This window comes from Coregonus clupeaformis, unplaced genomic scaffold (genome assembly GCF_020615455.1).
Source record: "Coregonus clupeaformis isolate EN_2021a unplaced genomic scaffold, ASM2061545v1 scaf0845, whole genome shotgun sequence".
In the NCBI taxonomy this organism is placed as follows: domain Eukaryota; kingdom Metazoa; phylum Chordata; class Actinopteri; order Salmoniformes; family Salmonidae; genus Coregonus; species Coregonus clupeaformis.
Genome location: NW_025534300.1, coordinates 49,424 through 62,504, shown reverse-complemented (window position 1 = coordinate 62,504; position 13,081 = coordinate 49,424). Strand labels below are relative to the sequence as shown.

At 44.9% G+C, this 13,081-nt stretch overlaps 1 pseudogene; it reads right to left on the bottom strand.

The window, feature by feature from the left end:
• Positions 1-5,716: 5,716 nt before the first annotated feature.
• Positions 5,717-6,821, bottom strand: LOC123485770 (annotated as a pseudogene).
• Between the last annotated feature and the right edge of the window lie 6,260 nt (positions 6,822-13,081).

The window sequence follows — 13,081 nt, the reverse complement described above, 5'->3', positions numbered from 1 at the left end:
CTGAGGCAACCATCACTGTCAATTACAATTGACAGTTATAAAATAAATAAAATAATACACAGAGAACATCTACAATAATATACTCAGTGGTGGAAAAAGTACCCAATTTTCACACTTGAGTAAAAGTAAAGATAACTTAATAGAAAATGACTCAAGTAAAAGTGAAAGTCACCCGGTAAAATATTACTTGAGTAAAAGTCTAAAAGTATTTGGTTTTAAATATACTTAAGTATCAAAAGTAAATGTAATTGCAAAAATATACTTAAGTATCAAAAGTAAAATTATAAATAATTTAAAATTGCTTATATTAAGCAAACGGCACACTTTTCTTGTTTGTATTTTATTTACGGATAGCCAGGAGCACACTCCAACATTCAGATATCATTGTACATTTTACAAATGAAGGATGTGTTTAGTGAGTCCGCCAGATCAGAGGCAGTAGGGATGTACAGGGATGTTCTGTTGATAAATGTGTGAATTTGAATATTTTCCGGTCCTGCATTCAAAATGTAACGAGTAATTTTGGGTGTCAGGATAAATGTATGGAGTAAAATGTACATTATTTTATTTAGGAATGTAATGAAGTAAAAGTAAAAGTTGTCAAAAATATAAATAGTAATTAAAGTACAGATACACAAAAAAAACTACTTAAGTAGTACTTTAAAGTATTTTTACTTAAGTACTTTACACCACTGAATACACAACATTCTTATCTAGACTGAGATGTATTTATCTGTGTTGTTTGGTCTGAGATGTTAGTATGGGCTGAGTGTGGTGAGCAGTAAAAGCAGTGAGAACTGTGGTATTAAAACCAAGTAACACATCTGATGTCTTTAGAGAAGCACTCAGGTTGTAAAGTCAAAGAGCTCCAGGAGAGAGAGCAAAACCAAACCACATCCAAAAGCTGTTTGTTTTCATAGTTTTGACGGCTATGTGCATACCTGCACGGCTCCTCACTCAGCCCACAGGCCTTAAGTACACAATCAATCTCATTGTTCCGTTGCTCGCTCCACTCTTATCGCCGCAGAGCTAAACCACAGAGCAACGACAGGGCAACCCTGCCGTGGCCCGGCCCAGCCTTAGACCCGAGTTCAAATAATATTTGAAATCATTTTTAAATGCTGTGTTTAATCTATGCTTGATTGAGCTTACCTGTTGCAAGGAACCAACAGAAAAGTCTCAAAAGTGCAAACCCCTCCCACCTAGCACTCCAGGCAGGCTAGAGTAAACGCTTGAATACTATTTGAAGCCAGGTCTGCCCGACCTCACCTCCCTCTCCAGCGAGGAGAAATGTACACTATATTCAGTCACCATGGAGAACCTAATCTGCCTGTTAGCTGCAGCCTGTCCCGTCTGAAGGGATAAGAAGAGAAGGAGATCTGTCTGAGGTGTTTGGTGTCTCAGTCAGTCATCATCGACTTATAACAGCGTCATCATCACCGTCAACATTGACATTGTAGTCAAATATTGTCGTCATTATGATAATCAGCACAATCATCATCATCACATAATAAATAGAATCACTAGAATGATATGATCTCTATGATCATCATCATCATCAACAATTCTCTCTCTCTTTATCACCCCTCTCTTTAAATGTCTTACTTTCTATTTTTTCTGCAATTACGACACCACTCAGTTGTCACTCAGACACTGTAATTGTCCTGTGGCACTGCAACATTGTGTGTGTGTGTGTGTGTGTGTATGTATGTGTGCATTGGCGTGCCTGTATGTGTCCATTGGCGTGCCTGTGTGTGTGTGTATTTCTGTGTACACACGCATGAGTGTGTTGAATGAATGCTCTGCGGTGGTGTTTGTTTATTTGTTTTCAGAGAAAGCTCTTAAAGTGTGTGTGTAAAATCCCTGCAACAGCCAGCGAGGCAGACAGACACAGACAGACACAGGGGAGGAGGGGAGGAGGGGAGGAGGGGAGGGAAGGGAGTCCCTGGCCTGTGCTGCTGGTGTGTAAACAGAGCCTGCTGGGCTGCTCTGCTCGCGACACTCCTCACATGCTGAGGTTTTTATGGGTCCCTGTGTGGGGAGCTTCCCATTGCACCCCAGGGGCATTCCACCACACACACACGAGCGCACCCGCACGCAAACACACAAACACACACACACAAGCGTGCCCGAACGCACACACACACCACCACCTCCTCCACCAAGCCAAGCGTGCCTATGAAACACAAACCTCATTCCAACTACACAGAGACATGATGCATCACTTTCCCTTCACATAGACAGTGGGCCCTAGTTGCCCCTAGACACTGATAGAAGGCCAGTTTGACATGTTTCACATAAATGGTTAAGGTTAGGATTTAGGGGAGGGTAGAGAGGGTGTTTAGGGGCAAATCGACCTGGAGCCACTCTAGTGCCACTCGGCTTCAATCTGAACACACACATTCAATACTACAGAACACACACACAGTCCCTACAGAACACACACAATCCCTACAGAACACACACACAGTCCCTACATAACACACACAGTCCCTACAGAACACATAGAGTCCCTACAGAAAACACACAGTCCCTACAGAACACATAGAGTCCCTACAGAAAACACACAGTCCCTACAGAACACACACAATCCCTACAGAACACACACAATCCCTACCGAACACACACAATCACTACAGAACACACACAATCACCATGCTCGGCAGTGGTAGTGACAACAGCACCGTCAAATATTTGGCTTTGTTTTTAGCCTATACATACTGTTTATCGGGTTGGGTTTCAAAGACAACATGTGTCAGTGTGTGTGTGTGCAGATGTAGTGTGTGTGTATGTTGGGGTTCTCTGCCTCTAACCCTGTTGCAGGGGCTGAGTCACTGGCTTGCTGGTGCTCTTTCATGCCGTCCCTGGGAGGGGTGCGTCACTTGAGTGGGTTGGGTTACTGACGTGATCTTCCTGTCTGGGTTGGCGCCCCCCCCCCCCCCTTGGTTTGTGCTGTGGTGGAGACCTCTGTGGGCTATACTCGGCCTTGTCTCAGGATTGTAAGTTGGTGGTTGAGGATATCCCTCTAGTGGTGCGGGGGCTGTGCTTTGGCAGAGTGGGTGGGGTTATATCCTTCCTGTTTGGCCCTGTCCGGGGGTTTCTTCGGATGGGGCCACAGTGTCTCCGACCGCTCCTGTCTCAGCCTCCAGTATTTATGCTGCAGTAGTTTATGTGTCGGGGGCTGGGGTTAGTTGGTTATACCTGGAGTACTTCTCCTGTCTTATCTAGTGTCCTGTGTGAATTTAAGTATGCTCTCTCTAATTCTCTCGTTCTCTCTTTCTCTCTGAGAACCTGAGCCCTAGGACCATACGTCAGGACTACCGGGCATGATGACACCTTGCTGTCCCCAGTCCGCCTGGCCTTGCTGCTATTCCAGTTTCAACTGTTCTGCCTGCGGCTACGAAACCCCTACCTGTCCCAGACCTGCTGTTTTCAACTCTTAATGATCGGCTATGAAAAGCCAACTGAGAGACCTGAGCCCCTAGGACCATACGCTCGGGACTACCGGCCGTGGTGACTCCTTGCTGTCCCCAGTCCGCCTGGCCTTGCTGCTATTCCAGTTTCAACTGTTCTGCCTGCGGTTATGGAACCCCTACCTGTCCCAGACCTGCTGTTTTCAACTCTTAATGATCGGCCATGAAAAGCCAACTGAGATTTATTCCTGATTATTATTTGACCATGCTTGTCACTTATGAACATTTTTGAACATCTTGGCATGGTTCTGTTATAATCTTCACCCGGCACAGCCAGAAGAGGACTGGCCACCCCTCATAGCCTGGTTCCTCTCTAGGTTTCTTCCTAGGTTTTCGCCTTTCTAGGGAGTTTTTCCTAGCCACCGTGCTTTTACACCTGCATTACTAGCTGTTTGGGGTTTTAGGCTGGGTTTCTGTACAGCACTTCGAGATATTAGCTGATGTAAGAAGGGCTATATAAAATAAAATTGATTGATTGATTGTGTGTGTGTGTTTGTGAATGCCCTGTGGTGTTTTGTTAGGGGAGACACCCGTTCCCAGTGAAATAGATTGGTGTGTATTTGTTTACTCTGTTGCTGATATAAACAGTGCGCGGTCGTGTCGTTACAGAACGGCCTCAGACATATTTATGTCCCTGGTTTTTCAAAAGCAGAGCAGTGTCAGTCAGCTAGGTTGAAGCTGCTTATGAGGGCCTTCTAAAAGGGCTGACGGGTTTCCTTGGGAAAGGTGGATGGATGGGCTAATATTCCTCCTTGGAGTAGTTTGGTGCTGCAGTAAAAAGAGTGGAGAGGGAGAGAGAGAGAGAGAGCGAGAGAGAGAGAGAGCAAGAGAGGGAGAGAGAGAGAGAGAGAGGACAGAGAGGGAGTGGGAGGAGAGAGAAAGAGGGGGGGGAGAGAGAGCAAGAGAGGGAGAGAGAGAGTGGGAGAGAGAGTGTGGGTGAGAAGAGAAAGAAATAAGGAAGTGACAGAGCAGGGGATTAAGAGAGAGCGAGGGGAGACTGTTGGTCAGTTTGAGGAGGAGAGGGAGACAGTGAGGGAGGCAGTGAGGGGTTCAGTGAGTCCGTGTTTTTCTGTTCTCATGCAACACTTCACTATACAACTGTTAATCTACCCTATAACTACCTACATTAAAATGTCCCAGTTGAAATAGTTTGAAGATGACTACATTATTGATGTTAGAATGTGAAAATAATCTTCATGGCCGGTCCAGCTTTTATCTAGGGTTTTAGTGAGATCTGTGAAGGCTCTCTGGGGCTTCACGCTCAATAAAGGTGATCTAACACCAAATGAAGAACGTCTCCTTCTCATCACCTGGCTGGGATGTTTTTAAGCAATGAACATTTTATTGTCCAACCTATTAGTAATTTATGACTTAATTTATAGTATATTGGTATAAAGACACAGCATTTCACTTTTGTCTGTTGTCACCTACTTACAGTTTTTTTTCAATTGCTAACAAGCATTGTTCAATACTGCGGATACATGTGCTGAACTCTAAATACAGTTATCACAACAACACTATGTGGCAACCTGTGGATCACTTGTCATTGCTTTGACACAAAATGCATTCAATGACAACATCTTTCAAATTACATTAATACTTGTCTCACAAAAACACATTTACCAACAAAACTCTATGTATCTACAGACCATTTTGCAAATGTTACAGTTTTTTCCAACTGCTTACACACGTTTTCAAAACTGTCTCATTTTTTCAAAACTCTACACACAATTCCCAAAACTGCACAGACAAAATGCAAAATGCCTCACATCTCTTTCAAAATCTAACACTGCATTCAAAATGCCATAAACACATGTCAGAATGAAGCATTTCCATCAAATGGCAAACACTTCTTTCATAATAGTAAATTTTTGGATATACCATGTAAACACTGTTGTTCTAAATCTAAAGCTCTTTGGTCTTTCATAGGCTTATATCTACATTTCAATACAATGTTCTACAGTGAAAGTAATCTGCTGAGAGGGGTAACAAGTACACTGTAAACACCAATGCAATGTAGAAAAAAGAAAATATTTATTAGGCCAAACATTACTGTTGTATACAGTAGCATACAACAAACCAATAAACATATTTACATTTACGTCATTTAGCAGACGCTCTTATCCAGAGCGACTTACAAATTGGTGCATTCACCCTATAGCCAGTGGGATAACCACTTTACCAATTTTTTTATTTATTTATTTATTTATTTATTTTTAGGGGGGTAGAAGGATTACTTTATCCTATCCCAGGTATTCCTTAAAGAGGTGGTGTTTCAAATGTCTCCGGAAGGTGGTGAGTGACTCCGCTGTCCTGGCGTCGTGAGGGGAGCTTGTTCCACCATTGGGGTGCCAGAGCAGCGAACAGTTTTGACTGGGCTGAGCGGGAACTATGCTTCCGCAGAGGAAGGGGAGCCAGCAGGCCAGAGGTGGATGAACGCAGTGCCCTCATTTGGGTGTAGGGACTGATCAGAGCCTGAAGGTACGGAGATGCCGTTCCCCTCACAGCTCCATAGGCAAGCACCATGGTCTTGTAACAGATGCGAGCTTCAACTGGAAGCCAGTGGAGTGTGCGGAGGAGCGGGGTGACGTGAGAGAACTTGGGAAGGTTGAACACCAGACGGGCTGCGGCATTCTGGATGAGTTGTAGGGGTTTAATGGCACAGGCAGGGAGCCCAGCCAACAGCGAGTTGCAGTAATCCAGACGGGAGATGACAAGTGCCTGGATTAGGACCTGTGCCGCTTCCTGTGTAAGGCAGGGTCGTACTCTCCGAATGTTGTAGAGCATGAACCTGCAGGATCGGGTCACGGCCTTGATGTTAGCGGAGAACGACAGGGTGTTGTCCAGGGTCACGCCAAGGCTCTTCGCACTCTGGGAGGAGGACACAACGGAGTTGTCAACCGTGATGGCGAGATCATGGAACGGGCAGTCCTCCCCCGGGAGGAAGAGCAGCTCCGTCTTGCCAAGGTTCAGCTTGAGGTGGTGATCCGTCATCCATACTGATATGTCTGCCAGACATGCAGAGATGCGATTCGCCACCTGGTTATCAGAAGTGGGAAAGGAGAAGATTAGTTGTGTATCGTCAGCGTAGCAATGATAGGAGAGGCCATGTGAGGATATGACAGAGCCAAGTGACTTGGTGTATAGCGAGAATAGGAGAGGGCCTAGAACTGAGCCCTGGGGGACACCAGTGGTGAGAGCACGTGGTGCGGAGACAGCTTCTCGCCACGCCACTTGGTAGGAGCGACCGGTCAGGTAGGACGCAATCCAAGAGTGAGCCGCGCCGGAGATGCCCAGCTCGGAGAGGGTGGAGAGGAGGATCTGATGGTTCACAGTATCAAAGGCAGCAGACAGGTCTAGAAGGACAAGAGCAGAGGAGAGAGAGTTAGCTTTAGCAGTGCGGAGAGCCTCCGTGACACAGAGAAGAGCAGTCTCAGTTGAATGACCAGTCCTGAAACCTGACTGGTTTGGATCAAGAAGGTCATTCTGAGAGAGATAGCAAGAGAGTTGGCTAAAGACGGCACGCTCAATAGTTTTGGAAAGAAAAGAAAGAAGGGATACTGGTCTGTAGTTGTTGACATCAGAGGGATCGAGTGTTGGTTTTTTGAGAAGGGGTGCAACTCTCGCTCTCTTGAAGACGGAAGGGACATAGCCAGCGGTCAAGGATGAGTTGATCAGCGAGGTGAGGTAGGGGGAGAAGGTCACCGGAGATGGTCTGGAGAAGAGAGGAGGGGATGGGGTCAAGCGGGCAGGTTGTTGGGCGGCCTGCAGTCACAAGTCGCGAGATTTTATCTGGAGAGAGAGGGGAGAAAGAAGTCAAAGCATAGGGTAGGGCAGTGTGAGCAGGACCAGCAGTGTCATTAGACTTAACAAACGAGGATCGGATGTCGTCAACCTTCTTTTCAAAGTGGTTGACGAAGTCATCCACAGAGAGGGAGGGGGGGGGGGGATTCAGCAGGGAGGAGAATGTAGCAAAGAGCTTCCTAGGGTTAGAGGCAGATGCTTGGAATTTAGAGTGGTAGAAAGTGGCCTTAGCAGCAGAAACAGATGAAGAAAATGTAGAGAGGAGGGAGTGAAAAGATGCCAGGTCCGCAGGGAGTCTAGTTTTCTTCCATTTCCGCTCAGCTGCCCGGAGCTCTGTTCTGTGAGCTCGCAATGAGTCATCAAGCCACGGAGCTGGAGGGGAGGACCGAGCCGGCCGGGAGGATAGGGGACACAGAGAGTCAAAGGATGCAGAAAGGGAGGAGAGGAGGGTTGAGGAGGCAGAATCAGGAGATTGGAGGGAGAAGGATTGAGCAGAGGGAAGAGATGATAGGATGGAAGAGGAGAGAGTAGTGGGAGAGAGAGAGCGAAGGTTGCGGCGGAGCATTACCATCTGTGTAGGGGCAGAGTGAGTAGTGTTGGAGGAGAGCGAGAGAGAAAAGGATACAAAGTAGTGGTCGGAGACATGGAGGGGAGTTGCAGTGAGATTAGTAGAAGAGCAGCATCTAGTAAAGATGAGGTCAAGCGTATTGCCTGCCTTGTGAGTAGGGGGGGGGACGGTGAGAGGGTGAGGTCAATAGAGGAGAGGAGTGGAAAGAAGGAGGCAGAGAGAAATTAGTCAAATGTAGACGTAGGGAGGTTGAAATCCCCCAAAACTGTGAGGGGTGAGCCATCCTCAGGAAAGGAGCTTATCAAGGCGTCAAGCTCATTGATGAACTCTCCAAGGGAACCTGGAGGGTGATAGATGACAAGGATATTACAGTTTTTTCCAACTGCTTACACACGTTTTCAAAACTATGTCTCCTTTTTTCAAAACTCTACACACAATTCCCAAAACTGCACACACAAAATGCAAAATGCCTCACATCTCCTTCAAAATGTAACACTGCATTCAAAATGCCGTAAACACATGTCAGAATGAAGCATTTGCATCAAATGGCAAACACTTCTTTCATAATAGTACATTTTTGGATATACCATGTAAACACTGTTGTTCTAAATCTAAAGCTCTTTGGTCTTTCATAGGCTTATATCTACATTTCAATACAATGTTCTACAGTGAAAGTAATCTGCTGAGAGGGGTAACAAGTACACTGTAAACACCAATGCAATGTAGAAACAGAAAATATTTATTAGGCCAAACATTACTGTTGTATACAGTAGCACACAACAAAACCATAAACATATGTAAACCAAAAGTATATTCTTTAGAATACAGTAAAGAACACTATTGTGTGTGTGGGGTCCCGGGGGCAGTCCAGGAATTGGTAGGGGGTGGGCAGTCACCAGTGCTAAGCTACGCTTCATCTCTTCTCCGGGCTGGGTCTGGCCACAATACTTTGTCCACATCACAAGATACGTTTTCTCTTGCCAAACATCGAGGGAAGTATCTCCTAGCATGGCGTATCCAACCTTGGACAGAGGCAACCTCTATGTCCCCACATGCGTCCTCCATTGCCTGGAGAAGCGGCATGCGGGCATAGGGTTGGCAATCATACACTTTCCAGCGCCAGGCTGAGAAGAATTCCTCTATGGGATTTAGAAAAGGTGAATATGAGGGTAGGTACAAAACTACAAATTGTGGATGGGTGGCAAACCAGTTTTGGACCAGAACAGCCCGGTGAAAACTAACATTGTCCCATATAACCACAAATCCAGCAGGCTCCTGATCTGGATCAGGGACAAGCATTGTGTAAATTGCATCCAGAAAAGTGAGCCTATGGCCGGTCTTGTACGGACCCAGTGTGGCATTGTGATGGAGGACCCCGTTTTGAGTGATGGCAGCACACATAGTTATATTACCCCCACGCTGTCCAGGGACATTGGTAATTGCCCTCTGTCCTTTTACATTTCTTCAGCGGCGCCTGGTTTTGGTGAGGTTGAAGCCAACCTCATCCACATAAATAAATCTCCTTCCTTCTCTTCTTTGCCCTCGTCCTCTTCTTCCTCTTCCTCTTCCTCTTCATTTTCCTCTTCCTCCTCCTCCTCCTCTTCCAACACTTCGTCTTTGAATTTGTCCTCGTTGTTGTCCCCTGCCTCTCCCTCCTACTCCTCTTGCTCTCTGTCCATTGTTGGCATCCATTGTTCAAAACAGGTAATCTGACCTTTGACCTATTTATAGGCCTATACTACAGTAAAGCAGTGATTGGTTAGTGATCAGTTAAGCAATTAGTGTTTGCACATGTGAAGAGTGTGTGTGTGACCTGGTGAATAAGTGTAGCATTTTGAATGGTTGTGTTTGGAAAAGGAAAGCAAGTCACTTCCTGTTAGATTTTTGTGTTTTAGGTAGAGAATTGTGTGTAGTGTTTTGAAAAAAGTGTTTTATGCAATTGACAACTGAGTCAAAGGCTGAGAAATAGCTTATGGTTTTGGAGATTTGGTGTGTAGTTTTGCACTTTGAGTGAGAGGTTTCAAAAATCGTGTGACATGAAAAGATTTTGTGTGTAAGCAGTCGGAAAAAACTGTAAGCTTAAATGGGCTAGTGACTGTGACAGCATGGAATTCAAATGAGGAGATAGACAGATGGGTTAGGGGAAAAATTGAGAATGTCCACTTGGGAGAGATGAGGATTCCTGTGCCACCACCCTCTGACCAGATGCTCTCGGGGTATGCGAGAACACATGGTCAGACGAGGAGAGAGCAGTAGGAGTAGCAGTGTTTTCAGTGGTAATCCATGTTTCCGTCAGCGCCAGGAAGTCGAGGGACTGGAGGGTAGCATAGGCTGGGATGAAGTCAGCCTTGTTGGCAGCAGAACGGCAGTTCCAGAGGCTGCCTGAGACCTGGAACTCCAGGTGTGTGGTGCGTGCAGGGACCACCAGGTTAGAGAGGCAGCAGCCACGCGGTGTGAGGCGTTTGTGTAGCCTGTGCGGAGAGGAGAGAACAGGGATAGGCAGAGGCATAGTTGACAGGCTGTAGCAAATGGCTACAATAATGCAGAGGAGATCGGAATGAAATGAACTAAACATCAGGGAAAGGAGAGAGCGGGGCCTCCCCTCACCACAACTCCCAAATATAACTCTCCCAACTTCCACCTCAGAAACTATAATTGTTTCACTGAAACACCCGAATAAAACTCTCCCAACTTCCACTTTAGAAATTAGAATTGTTGTAACTACAGCGGTTCAATGTTTCAAGGAATAGACTCAACTTACTTTATTCAGCTAGCTAACTATGACGCCATAGCTAACTAGCATGCTAGCATCCAATAACACACGGTTTAGCACCAATACTTGGTTACAACAAACTACCAATAGTGTGTTAACACACTAAACAGATAATTCGTGTCCGTGTCTAGTTCCTTTCATAACGCAGCAATAATTAAACGTTGGCTAGCTAGCACAAAGATATTGTATTTAGCTGCTACAGTACTGCTAGCTGGTAGTGTTGGCTAGCTAGCAATGGCTGCTGTGTTGACTTTGTTTGAAAAACGAGCGTCGCTGCGAACGAATGTAGCTGGCTAAAATTATATTGTATTTAGTTGCTATAGTACTGCTAGCTGGTAGCGTTGGCTAGCTAGCAATGGCTGCGGTGATGACTTTGTTTGAAAAAACGGCGTCGCTGCGAACGAATGTAGCTGGCTAGAAGGATATTGTATTTAGTTGCTACAGTACTGCTAGCTGGTAGCTGGTAGTGTTGGCTAGCTAGCAATGGCTGCGGTGTTGACTTTGTTTGAAAAACGGCGTCGCTGCGAACAAATGTAGCTGGCTAGCTAACCTCGATAGTTACTCTATACTACACCTTTATCTTTGATACAAATACAACTATGTAGCTAGCCAACATTACACTAATCAAATCGTTCCATTGTAATGTAATGTGTCATATTACCTGCGGAGCGAAGTACAGCATGACTACTCACCTCGCCTGCATTTTAATTGCTATCAATAAAATGCAATTGTGTTCGTTGTCCGTAGCTTATGCCAGCCCATACTATAACCCCACCGCCACCATGGGGCACTCTGTTCACATATGTAAACCAAAAGTATATTCTTTAGAATACATTACAGTTTTTTCCAACTGCTTACACACAAAATCTTTTCATGTCACACAATTTTTGAAACCTCTCACTCAAAGTGCAAAACTACACACCAAATCTCCAAAAACATAAGCTATTTCTCAGCCTTTGACTCAGTTGTCAATTGCATAAAACACTTTTTTCAAAACACTACACACAATTCTCTACCTAAAACACAAAAATCTAACAGGAAGTGACTTGCTTTCCTTTTCCAAACACAACCAATCAAAATGCTACACTTATTCACCAGGACACACACACACTCCTCACATGTGCAAACATGGTACTCAACTGGTAGAGCACGGCGCTTGTAACGCCAAGGTAGTGGGTTCAATCCCCGGGACCACCCATACACAAAAATGTATGCACGCATGACTGTAAGTCGCTTTGGATAAAAGCGTCTGCTAAATGGCATATTATTATTATTATTATTATTATTATTATTATCAAACACTAATTGCTTAACTGATCACTAACAAATCACTGCTTTACTGTAGTATAGGACTGTTTTGATCAATGGATGCCAACAATGGACAGAGAGCAAGAGGAGTAGGAGGGAGAGGCAGGGGACAACAACGAGGACAAATTCAAAGACGAATAGTTGGAAGAGGAGGAGGAGGAGTAGGAGGAAGAGGAAGAGGAAGAGGAAGAGGAAGAGGAAGATGAAGATGAAGATGAAGAGGAAGAGGGCAAAGAAGAGAAGGAAGGAGAGCCATCTCTGATGAGATTAGGGCAACACTTGTTGATCATGTGATCAACCACAGTTTGACCATGAGAGAGGCTGGACTGAGAGTCCAGCCCAACTTGAGTCGATTTACAGTGGCGTCCATAATTCGAACCTTCAGAAATGAGAACAGGTATGCAACTATCTAATGACTATTTTAGCATTACAGTAATGTACTGTAAAATATGTATGACTGCATAGTATTGCATAAACATTTGTAACTCTAAGCCATCCATTTACTGCACTGCATTGAATGAATGAGGTTGGTTATCATGCTGTACTACATTTTTGTGTACATTGTTTACAGTTCCTATGCTGAACACATACTGTGTTTGAATTCTGTACAGAGTGGAAAGGCAAAGACATCATGGAGGACGAGGACGCTTGTTTACAGATGTACAAGAGTCTGCAATTATAAATATGGTTTTGGCCAACAATGCAATTAGGATTTGAGAGATAAGAGAACATATCTTGAATAATGACACCATATTTAACAACATCAATGCTGTAAGCCTGTCGACCATACAGCGCATCCTCCAATGGCACCAAGTGACGATGAAACAACTTTACAAGGTGCCATTTGATTGAAACTCTGACAGAGTCAAGAATCTGCGACATGACTTTGTAGAGGTATGTATGCAACACTACTTCCAGTACTTCAGACATACCATATTTACTCATCTGTATATCCTTTTGTCTGTTACAGAGAGTATTGGAGATGGATGCCCATGTAAATGTATTTATGTGGATGAGGTTGGCTTCAACCTCACCAAAACCAGGCGCCCGGAAGAAATGTAATAGGACAGAGGGCAATTACCAATGTCCCTGGACAGCATGGGGGTAATATAACTATGTGTGCTGCCATCACTCAAAACGGGGTCCTCCATCACA